We start from the raw sequence: 12,030 nt of genomic DNA, 5'->3' as shown, positions 1-12,030 counted from the left end.
ACGAATTCGTATTCGAGAGAAGTTTTGAATGTTGTAATAATTAAGTCACGGAATATATTTTATATTAAGCTAAAATTATAATCAAATTTGGGTGTATATATATCTTTCCATTTCCTCGAGACTTTGAGATGCGTGCCCGTTTGGTTCATCGAAAAGTGCGCAGAGTATAAACTGTGTCCTGGACTGGAATGGAGTGGACACTTTGCGCGTGGAGATAAGAAGAGAACGGCGCCTGCAACCTGCATGCTGCACTTTTGCACTGCCCCCGTCTGCAATCGCGGCCATTGTTTATTCACGTGGAATTTATGTCCTCGGACTGGAAGCAGCAGCTCTGTTATATATTCTCCCCTGATCTGCACGATTAGCGGGCACGAGCCGGCCGCCAATTTGCTTCCATGTGTGCTCCCCTGATCCAACCTCCAAGGGCCTGCACCTCAATTATCCCCCGTACGTTCCTCTCTGTCTCGTGCTGGCAGGGATTTCACATGCTATGCTAGGTTTCTTTGCGCAATCTGGATGTAGCGTGCATGGCTGTATAGAAAATTTTCCAAAAAGCAGACAAGAGAACAAATTCGGTTTTTGACGAGTTTGCTAAAGCGAATAAAGCGCGCGCGATCAACAACTATACTGTCCAAAAAGAGGAAAAGATAAATGCGACCATCCACCCACGTATCTATGATCGTTGTATCTAAGCAGAGATGTTAGATAGATAGATCTCTCCATGTCCAGCTGCATGCAACCGAGCATAAAAACTTGGCCGAAACCGAGTGCGCGATATGATGTTTCCGGCTGGCCGGGGCAGGCATATATTCTTCCACAGCTTGGAAAAAGAAAGCTAATTCCCCGCGTGTGAGCTTCACTTTCGTTCTCAGCTGGTGTTGTCACCTAACCCACGAATCTCCCATCAATTTGCTCCGGTTGTTTGCACATCGATTATATGTACAGTACTACACTACAGACTACAGTAGCTGCTACCACCTGTTGCCAGCCTAGCATTGGAACAAGTGTGAACCGTCTAATTTACTCTGCTAATGGAGGAAGCACGGCTGCATCTCGTGCCCATGCTTATTTTAGTACGTACTCTCTCTGTTTTAGTATTCTAAACGCTTTTATATTAGTTTACAAAGGGAGTACCTTGCAAGACCAGAGGACATGCCGATCACAATCAGAATTAATAATGCGTCGTGCGCCGTTCCTAGGTAGGCTCCTGCGTCCTGCTTTGCTTTGCTACCGGTCGATCCTGCCAAAGAAAGGGCAAAATATTACACTTCGAGGAGATAAATTGAGATGCACTAGTTGGCACTTGGCAGGCAGGCACCCAAACCAGCTGTGGATAGTTTACTTGCTTCTAGCCGTTAACGCTTTAGTTGAAACTTATACTTCTACTCCCTCCGTTCTTGAATATAAATCTTTTTTAAACATTTTTATATAAACTATATTTTATGGAAACGTAAATAGACGTAAATGTGCCCATGCTTATATAAACTTATGGAAATGTAAATAGACGTATTCTAAAGCGTAGATTTTACTAATTTTGCTCCATATATAGTCTATATTAGAATCTCTAAAAATACCTATATTTAGGAACGGAGGGTAGTTACAATGTGTCGATGTCAATGTGACTAACACATGTGGAGCACCACTGACACAACTGGCTCCTGAAACAAACGTATTTCTAGCTTAGGGCAACTTTAACCAATATTTTATATCTTGCTAACGATTTCAAAGAAATCAAACATGCCGCTCCGATACTTACTACAAAACTTTTCCAATCAACCACGCCCTATGTACCCTGCAAAAAAAAAAAACCCACAACCTATGTGACTCAATATAAGAAGTTTTCTAGACGTAAAAACGGCTTACACCAAGTCACAGAGGGAGTAGTATATATCGCAGATAGCACACACGCCGACTACTAAGAGCATTACTAGTAGTACCTCTAAACCCTTAAATCCTAAAAAATAACCGCTTTTTTTCAGGTTGCAACAAAAAAAAACGCAAAGACTAAAACCCCTAAACCCTCAAACCCTAAAAAAAAAAAATAAGGGCCCAACCCCCAAACCCAATTTCAATCTGTAGAAGTGAGGATTGGAGAGGGGCACTTGACCCCCAACCCGCACTCCCTTCCCCCGTCGCGCGGGAGGGAAATTTCTCGTCCCCAACCTCCCGCCTCCTCCCTCCCAAGCCGCCGGCCGTCGCCCGCCGCCAATCCGGCCGGCCCCCCGCCTCCTCTCGACGCACACCGGCCGTCCCGCCCCTGCGCCACACTCCCCGCCGCCGGATCCGCCGTTCCCCGCCGCCTCCTGCCCCGCGCCCCGCCCCCCGGCCTCCCGCCCCGCCTCCAGCCCGTCGTCCCCCCCCGCCCCCCAGCCGCCTCCCGCCCCCCAGCGGCCAGAGGCAAGCTGGCCTCAGGCATCCTCGAGCCGCCGCGCCAGAGGCCAGGCGGGCCAGAGGGAGCCGCGCCGCCTCCCCGAGCTCCCCGCAGGTATGCCTCCTTTTTTCTTTCTTTTTGTTTTATTTTTTTCCTTTCTGATTCATTGTTGGCACTCACAATTTATTGTTTGTTGTATTGTGTAGATGGAGGTGAACAACAACGACATGGACTCGGTGTCCGATTCGTCGGGTTGGTCGTCATCCGGCGATTCGGATAGCGACGAGTTGTTGCAAGACGACGACGTCGAGATGATGAGCCTCCTCATCGACGTGCAATCGTTTGAAAACCGCGTGAAGCTGATGGATCAGAGGAGAGGGTCGAAGATGGGGCGAGTCACCATCTACCGGAACCGCGCTCTCGGACACGAGCATTTGATGGAAGACTACTTCGCGGAGGTACCTACATACCCTCCTCGTCTCTTCCGCAGAAGGTACCGAATGCGGCGTAGTTTGTTTGTGAAGATTGTCACCGATTGTGAGGCCGCCTCCTATTACTTTAAACGTCGTAGATCCACCGCCGGTATCATGGGGTTTAGTGCATATCAAAAGATATCGGCGGCAATGCGGGTACTCGCTTATGGCATACCCGTGGATTATACCGACGAGTATCTTCGCATTGGGCAAGATACAACCACGGAGTCAGTCCGTAGGTTTGCCAAGTTGGTCATCCGGTTGTACGGTGAGCAGTATCTTCGGGCACCAAACGAGGAAGATACAAAGAGATTAATGGAAATGAATGAAAAAAGGGGATGGCCGGGGATGCTAGATAGTCTTGATTGCATGCATTGGAGGTGGAAAAATTGCCCAAAGGCATGGCACGGAATGTATTGCGGTAAAAGCCGTGATGCTACCATTATGCTTGAGGCCGTAGCATCTCAGGACACATGGATTTGGCATGCATTTTTTGGGTTGCCGGGAACACTCAGTGATATCAATATCCTCAATAGATCTGCTTTGTTCAAAAGATTAATTTCTGGGGATGCTCCAGTTTGCAACTACAAAATCATGGACAATGAGTACTCAATGGGATACTATCTCACCGATGGCATCTATCCCGAATGGGAAACTCTTGTGAAGTCCATCAAGGAGAAAAATGGGGTGCCCTTAACAAGAAAAGAGGCTCATTTCACCAAGGCACAAGAGGAAGCCCGCAAGGATATTGAGAGAGCTTTCGGTGTTTTGCAAGCAAGGTTTGCCATACTTCGTGGTCTAGCTCGGTTTTGGGACAAAAAAACCTTGATAAACATCATGAAATGTCGTGTGATTCTACACAACATGATCCTAGAGGATGAGAGAGGGTTAAACCTCCCTTGTTTCTATGACAATGTTGGTACCTGTGTGCAACCGGAAAGAAACCCTTCTCGCATAAACGCTTTTCTTCAAGCACATCGTGAGATTGAGGATGCAACCACTCATGGTCGGCTCCGGGATGATCTAGTAGAGAACCACTGGCAGTTGGATGGGCGGCGCATTGGCCCATGATGTATCTTTGTTTTACTTTTCTATGTCCTATTTGATTCAAACAATTAGTGTAATTTGCTCAAACATTGTTGTAATAATTTGAATGATTATTGTTTTATTCGGTGTTGTAATAATAACTAGAATGATTATTGTTTTATGTCAAATGTGATGGAATTTGTGATATGTCATATGATGAAATGTGATGAAATGTGTGATATATGAAATGAAAGTTTTAAAGGTTGGGGTTGAGGCAAAGACTAGAACCCTCAAATCCAACCCTTAAAGCAGTTTAAGGGTTGGGTTTGAGGGTTCTAGTCTTTGCCCCTATTTTTCAACCCTTAAAAGTGTCAAAAACTGGTACTTCTCAACTCTTAAAACTGCTATAAGGGTTTGAGGGTTCTACTAGTAATGCTCTAACCACCATGGCCCACTCATACCCCCTGCTCCTTCGCCTGCGTGTGTTCCTGTCCAGCGCCAGTTGCCCGCATTTATGCCGCTGTAGAGTGGACGCTTCACATTGAAGCCGGTCCAGCGGACACGACCTCTCACTGGCTCCGTCCTTGAGGCAGCCCAGAGCGCACACGTCCGAGTGAACACGCCACCTTGCCACATTCAAACATCTTCATTTAAACCCGTGCGTGTGCCGAGAAACCTATTTCGTCTACACACCCGTTCACGAGCGGGTCGGCATTAACCACAACGCCGAGCAAGCTCCTCCCGTCAACCGGCTATCTAAAGGAGGCCAGGTGCCGGGCAAGAATCGCACCACTCCGCTAATCCCCATTTCTTCCTTTCACCATTTTCTTCACCCACTCGATGGCATCCAACGAGCAGGAAGAGCAGTTATCCGGCATAAAAACCGACTGGGTGGCCCACCGAGCCCGCCGGATACGAGCCAGGCAGCTCACTGCTCCACCTCCCTTGCCTAGCCCGACGGAGCAAGTTGCCGCTCATAGCCAGCGCATGGTTTGGCAACTCGCCGCTCCAAGCCAGCTCCCGGAGGAGTAGCGAGTTCCTCCAGGCAGGCGGGGGAGCACGGCGGAACGGGCATCGTGGCTGCCATGGGCAAGGCCAGCCGCTGTCAACGTTGTTGGTACCACACCCGGTCGGTGGAGAAAGACGCAGAGATCAACGAGTCGGTGGCCAGCGCTTTCGCGCCCGCAGCCACCGCCAACATTGAGGGAAAGTAGAACACGGAAGGTCGCCACCACTTGGGCCCCAGGAAGGCCACCGCTGACGCGTCTCCGGCGTGCACAGTCAGTGACTTGTCCGCTTCAGCGCAGACCATCGTCGACCCTCGCCTCGGCTTCACTGAAGCGGAGTAGGCACCCTTCCCCTCCAGCTGAAGCACCCACTTTGCCACTCCGATAAGCGGCGCAACCGAACATCGGATACGGGGGAAGAGTATACCTCTGGGGCTCCCGGCAGTCCGATGAACGGGCTGCTGGACATGGGGAAGGATCCACCGCGGTTGGCCATAGACTAGTGTAGCATATCCGTGTCGTGGGAATGTAGCTCCAAGGGATTGTGCATGCACATAGTTTTATTTATTTTTAGTTAAAATATGCCCAAAATGTAAATGTTTCCGTCCAGTTTGTAGTGAATCCGCCGTGTTTGCATGTATTTTGTCAGGTTGGTTCAAAAAATGGTTGAAATATATGCGGTCTCCGTATCTCTGTCCGTGGATTAATCCTCATGTCTATAGAACAGAAGGAAATTTACGAGTCACCATTGAAGATTCCCATAATATAACCGGTTAAAATACGTGATATACAACCGTTAGAGTGGTAATTAACCCGATCGTAGCAATGCTCGGAGCACCACTGGAACAATCGGGAGAGTGGCAGAAGGAAGGGACACGTACCAAGTTGTACTAATGGCGGGGCTTGACTGACTGGGGAACGTGCCGATCCATGGACGCCGCGCCTGCCACGAGCGAGGTGAGGTGCTGTACAGCTACGGTCGATGCTTCTTCCTCTTCTTTACGTTTCTTCTTCTTTTTCTTCGTCCTTATTGGTACAGCCAGCCTCTAGTCGTGGCGAGAGCGAAATGACACGCAGAGTAAGTGTACATGGACGACGTGAGGAAAGACAAGTAGGAATCGCATTCGGGGTCAGGGCTGGTCGTGACATGTCTGCGTCACAGCTCTCGTATCTTCTTGTTTCAGTTGCCAAAATAATGTTATTCACATGTCACACCAGGCAACCAACTATTTGAAGATACATTGAAAATGGTGCTACAAATGGCTCCCCAACACTACAATTGAGCATATAATCTTCCCCCACTTTAATTGGAAGATTGCTCCTCAAGACCAAAATCTTCTGCTATTTATTTTATGATTGATAGTGTTATGTTGCAAAAGAAATTCTAGTCTCCTTGCTATTTTTATTATCTCATCAATGCATGTAATATTTAGCTTTTATTATTGCTCACTAGGAACATATTTGTACACGACACACCTGCCATTGCGATAAGAGTCTTGCTACGCACACGATGAAACTTGGACGATGCAGAGACGATGGATAAATCCGGCCGGACACGTTGATTGACAAGTGCTTCGGCCGTTGGATTTACGTGTTGTGCATAGATTGGCCGCTTGTTTCGTGCATGGAGCAATTTCGTTGCGATAACAAACAACTTGAAATCCGAGCGGCCTCTAGGGATCCGAAAGGCATTTTCGGAGAAAGCATGTCATGTAGCTGAATCCATTAGTATCCCTCACCTCCGACAATCTCTTTCGGTGCGTAGAGGCAGGGTGACCATGGGTCGATCTTTGTGCTCCTGGGGAGATCCGGTCTAGGTTGTTAGCATCTGGTGTCCTCGTGTAGTTCGTCCGGTGTGTGTAGACGTTGATGAAGTGGTATGATCACTCTGTTGTCATCCCTGGTGCACTGGAATTGGTTTTGGTGTCGCCGCGAGATTCAATCCTTTTAGGTTGTGTAAGTTAGTCTTCTCTCGCAAAAAAATGTGTTAGTCAACGACCACGATGCTTTCACATTGGTTTACATATCGTCGGTGGTCTCTTCAATAACATCCCTCGATGGCGCTTTCGACATCTACGTGTGGTTGGTTCTCCTCGTCCGGCCTTCACTTTTCCTCTCCAGGACCATAATCCATGCTTCGAATCATCATTGTCTTCGACTCTCCCAACAACATTTGATGACTTGTCATCAGGTGTTGGCTCCTACTATGCAGGCGAGGTGCAAAATCGAGCTAAGCTCACGTCGCGCCATCAGGTCCTGTGGGTAAAATAAGTCACTCATCTCTACTGGACATGCCCCTAATTTTTAATTTTATCGGTGGTGATTTTATAAGTCTCAAACTTTTTTAAGAATGCTACTAGATATGGCTTCTCACCTTTTTTCGAAATTGAAAAAAAGGCAGTGCCCAGAGCTGCAAAGGGAGGAGAGGACCTGGACGGGAGGATGGGCGGTGGTGGCTTCTAGCTGGGAGAAGGGTTGAAGGAAAGAGGGCGAGCGTGTGGAACCCAATCGACCGTCGGCTGACACACAACCCCTTCCCACTAGACCACCAAAACCCGGAGCGAGGACGGCTCTCCAATCTCAGCGACGACCCGGTCAAAATCAAGAGCACCTAGCGAAATTGGTTGGCCTCAATCGATTCTCAACCAATTTAGCCCTAAGGAGCTTAGTGATTAAGAAGATCGAAAAATCGCTCGTCGGGACTAACTAGAAGATTTCTCCTCGAGACTACAAACTAAGTAATGACACGATTGGCTTTGAAGTCTATATGCACCTGATATCTTTTTTTAATAATTGAAAAATAATTTAAAATATTTTTTCTAACAAACTTGACCTTTTATTATACTCATATAAAAAATTTCGCCAAGCATTAACTTTCACGGTACTCCAAGTGAAAAAAAAATCAATGATACATAAAAATTACTGTTCATAATATTTTTCCTTGATTTTTTTAGCTGAATTCGACAGCAGTTTTTCCTTCGCGAAACTTTTGAACGAGTACAATAGAAGGTCAAATTTGTTTCAAAAAAGCTGCAGATTTTTTTTCATTTTTTTGTAACTACTAGTTAGTTTCCACATCGGGTGCATATACACCGAGAGCCAAGGGGCATTTTCCATGCATTTTAAATTAGACCAAACAAATATGGGTTATATATATGTGGCAGCAATTGTATCAATGAATTCTTATTTGAAAGAAGTTTTGAATGTTGTAATATTTAAGTCACAAAATATATTTTATAGTATAAGAAATCTAATTTATGATAAAAAAAATTGGGAGTATATATCTTTTTCCTTTACTTGACACTTTGAGATGCGTGCCTGGAGTTGACTGGACACTTTGCGCGTGGAAATGCATGCCGCACTTTTGCACTGCCCCCGTCTGCAATCGCGGCCATTGTTTATTCACGAGGGAATTTTATGTTCTCGGACAGGAAGCAGCAATTCGGTTACATACTACACGCTCCCCTGATTTGCATGATTAGCGGGCACAAGCCGCCAATTTGCTTCTATATGTGCTGCCCTAATCCAAGGGCCTGCATCTCAAGTAGTATCCCTCATGCCTCTGTCTCGTGCTGGCAGAGATTTCACATGCTATGCTAGGTTTCTTTGCGCAATCTGGATGTACATGGCTGTATATATATGGAGGTAACCTAGCTAACCCAAAAGGCAGATAAGAGAACAAATTCGACCATTGACGAGTTTGTTAAAGCTAGTAAAGCGCGATCAACATTCATACCGTCCAAAACGAAAAAAATATCCGTGACCATCCACCCAGATGTATCTAAGCATGCATCCGAGCATAAAAACTTGGCCAAAACCGAGTGCGCGATATGCTGTTTTCGGCTGGCCGGGGCAGGCATATATTCTTCCACAGCTTGGGAAAAGAAAGCTATTTTCCCGCGTGTCACCTTCGCTCTCGTTCTCAGCTGGTGTTGTCCCCCAACCGGCCAACCCTACCCATCAATTTCTTTCCGGTTGTTGCACATCGATCATATGTACAGTACAGTACCACCCTACTGTAGCTGCCACCATCTGTTGTCAGCCTAGCATTGGAACAACTGTGAACTATCTAATTTACGCTGCATCGTTGTCTCCATGCTTCTTTTAGGCCAACTCCACCGCGTGACCCCATCCTATCCGCGCGCGTCTGTTTAGAATAAAATGGACGAATAGCGCGACCCAACGCGCGGTCTCAAACAGACAAATGTCTGGATTCCGTCCGTTTTCGACTCATCCCGGGCCCAAACTTGCGCTCGGTTTGGGGGTGAAACGGACGCGCGCGGACGGCCTGGACGCACGCCCTTGTCCCCCCCGTGGCCCGCCTGTCGGGGACACTAGCAGTCCCTCCGCTCGCTTCCGGCCTCTCTCTCCCGCCCCGTCCCGCCGCCGCTATTCTCCGGCCGCCTCCTCATCGTGCAGCCTCCGGCCGTCCCTACCAAACCACGTCTCGACATGGCCGCCACCACGCCCACGCTTTGTCCGTAGTTTTGGCCATCGATCGGAGGTTTGGCCGTCGCCGTCTTTGCCGGTCGCAGAGGGGACACGACCGCCGGCGACGTACCACGGCGGCCTCGACAGCTTCCGACGAGAGCTCCATAGCGGCCAGTAGCCGGCCGGCAACCACCCCTGCTGCGTCGAGGTGATCATCGCGGCCTCTTCGCCACCACGACCGCAAGGTGTTCGGCATTTTGCCCACAAAGGTATGGACAGTGGAGACGAGTTTTTCTTCCATCACTTCCTTTGTTCATCGGACGATCCGTCGTCGGATGATGAAGATCTTGTGGTGGCTGCACTGGTCGTTCACGACCACATTCAAGGGCAGCTTCCTCGGTACAGGGGGTCATTCTCTTGTCGTGCTCCCAACCTGAACCGCAACAAGGAGAGAGGCCACTCCCTGCTCTATGCCGATTACTTTGCCAACACCCCGCTCTTCAAGCCGGATACATTTTGTCGCCGTTTTCGAATAGCAAGGCATGTCTTCAATCGTATCCGAGAAGGAGTGGTTGCTCATGACCCATACTTCGAGTGCAAAACAGATGCCCTTGGCAAGCTTGGATTCTCCTCTTACCAGAAATGCACCACGGCCATCCGCATGCTTGCATATGGAATTCCAGGCGATCTGGTGGATGAGTATGTGCGTATGAGTGAGACAACATGTCTGATGTCAATGTACAAGTTTTGCCAGGCTGTGATCGAGGTGTTTGGCCCAGAATACTTGAGGCAGCCAACTGTGCTGATACAGAAAGATTGTTGGTGACCAGCGCAGCTAGAGACTTTTCCAGGCATGCTTGGCAGCATAGATTGTATGTACTGGGAGTGGAAGAACTGTCCATTTGCTTGGCAGGGCCAGTACAAGGGGCATGTCAACGGGTGCACTGTCATATTAGAAGCGGTGACATCGTAGGATCTTTGGATATGGCATTCTTTCTTCGGCATGGCAGGTTCTCACAATGATATCAACGTGTTGCAGCGTTCTCCAGTCTTCGCGAGGCTTGCAGAAGGCCACTCCCCACCTGTCAACTTTGAGATCAACGGCCATCAGTACAACAAGGGATACTATCTAGCAGATGGTATATATCCTCAGTGGACAACTTTTGTGAAGACAATCTCGAAACCCCAAGGTGAGAAGAGAAAGAGATTTGCCCAAATATAAGAGAGTGTTAGAAAGGATGTGGAACGTGCTTTTGGTGTGCTTCAATCCCGGTGGGGTATCGTTAGAAACCCTGCACTGTCATGGGATGAAAGGAAGCTTTGGAAGGTGATGACTGCTTTGTGTGATCATGCACAACATGATCGTCGAGGACGAGCGTGATGAGAATATATTCGACCAAGGATTTGATTATCAAGGTCAAAGTATTGAGCCCCTGCACCAAGACCCGGCCACATTTGAACAGTTTGCCCAATTCCACCGTGAGATGCGTGATTGGCACACTCATTTGAATCTTCAAAATGACTTGGTTGAGCACGTGTGGGATCACATTGGCAACCAGTAGATGTATTGGTCCATTTTATGTTCAATCAAGACAATTTCGATTTGGTTGTAAAACTATTTTATTAAAGACAATTTCAATTGGGTTGTAAACTATTTTAATTTTCAGACAAATATTTGGGTTGTAAAACTAGTTTTGATGAAAATATGGGCATTTTTGGCCCTGACGGATATGATGGAGCAAAGGGATGGGGCCGCGCGCTGGGCGCACAGCCACCGCATCCCAGAACACGCCCGGAAACGACCCCATTGCCCTACCTAAATAGACAAAAACCGAACAAAACGGATGTTCGTTTGGGGTCACGCGATGGAGTTGGCCTTAGCACGTACGTACCTTGGCAAGACCAGAGAAGGCTAAATTTCGTGTTTTGACCCTTTTTTCAAACCTATTCGAGATCTGACCCTAGTTTGGAAAAGTTTCGACATCTGACCCTTTTGCTACCGCCAGGGACCATGGCGGTAGGGTATAACAGCCTACCGCCAAGGACCCTGGCGGTAGGGTTGCATGCCCTACCACCAAAATCCGCCTAAGTATTGAACACAATGCGTGCTCGTGCCTACCGCCAAGCACCTTGGCGATAGGGTTGTGCAGGCTATCGCCAACCCATTTGATGGTAGAGATGTTTCCTACCGCCAACGTCCCTGGCGGTAGGCTGTTAGACTCTACCGCCATGAACTCTGACGGTAACAAAAGGGTCAGATCTCGAAAAAAATTTAACTTAGGATCAGATCTTGAATAAATTTTGGAAAAGGATCAAAACACGAAATTTTGCCACAAGAGAACATGCCGATCACAATCAGAATTAATAAATACGTCGTGCATCCGCCGTTCCTAGGTAGGCTCCTGCGTCCTGCTTTGCTTTGCTAGCGGTCCTGGCAAAGAAAGGACAAAATACTACACTTCGAAGGATATCTATAGATTAGATGCACTGGTTGGTCGGAGAGAGGCACGAGGCAGCTTTGGAGTGGGTAGTTTTACTTGCTTCTAGCCGTTAACGCTCGCGCGGCTATATGTTTGGTCCTTGTCGTCTGCTTTGGTAGGCACATCTACTCGTAGAATCAAATACTCCCTCCATCTTATTTGCAGAAAAGAAAATGCTCCCTCCATTTGCCTTTCTGCAAAAAAAAAAAGATACTCCTTCTGTTCACAAATATAAGATGTTT

At 47.8% G+C, this 12,030-nt stretch overlaps 1 pseudogene; it reads left to right on the top strand.

Annotated features, from left to right (window-relative positions):
- LOC125533124 overlaps nucleotides 1-7,340 on the top strand; it is a 43,994-nt pseudogene extending 36,654 nt beyond the window's left edge.
- The last annotated feature ends 4,690 nt before the right edge of the window (nucleotides 7,341-12,030 follow it).

This window comes from Triticum urartu, chromosome 1, assembly GCF_003073215.2.
Source record: "Triticum urartu cultivar G1812 chromosome 1, Tu2.1, whole genome shotgun sequence".
Lineage (NCBI taxonomy): Eukaryota > Viridiplantae > Streptophyta > Magnoliopsida > Poales > Poaceae > Triticum > Triticum urartu.
The sequence above is the reverse complement of the archived record's forward strand: the minus strand, read 5'-3'. Positions and strand labels throughout refer to the sequence as shown.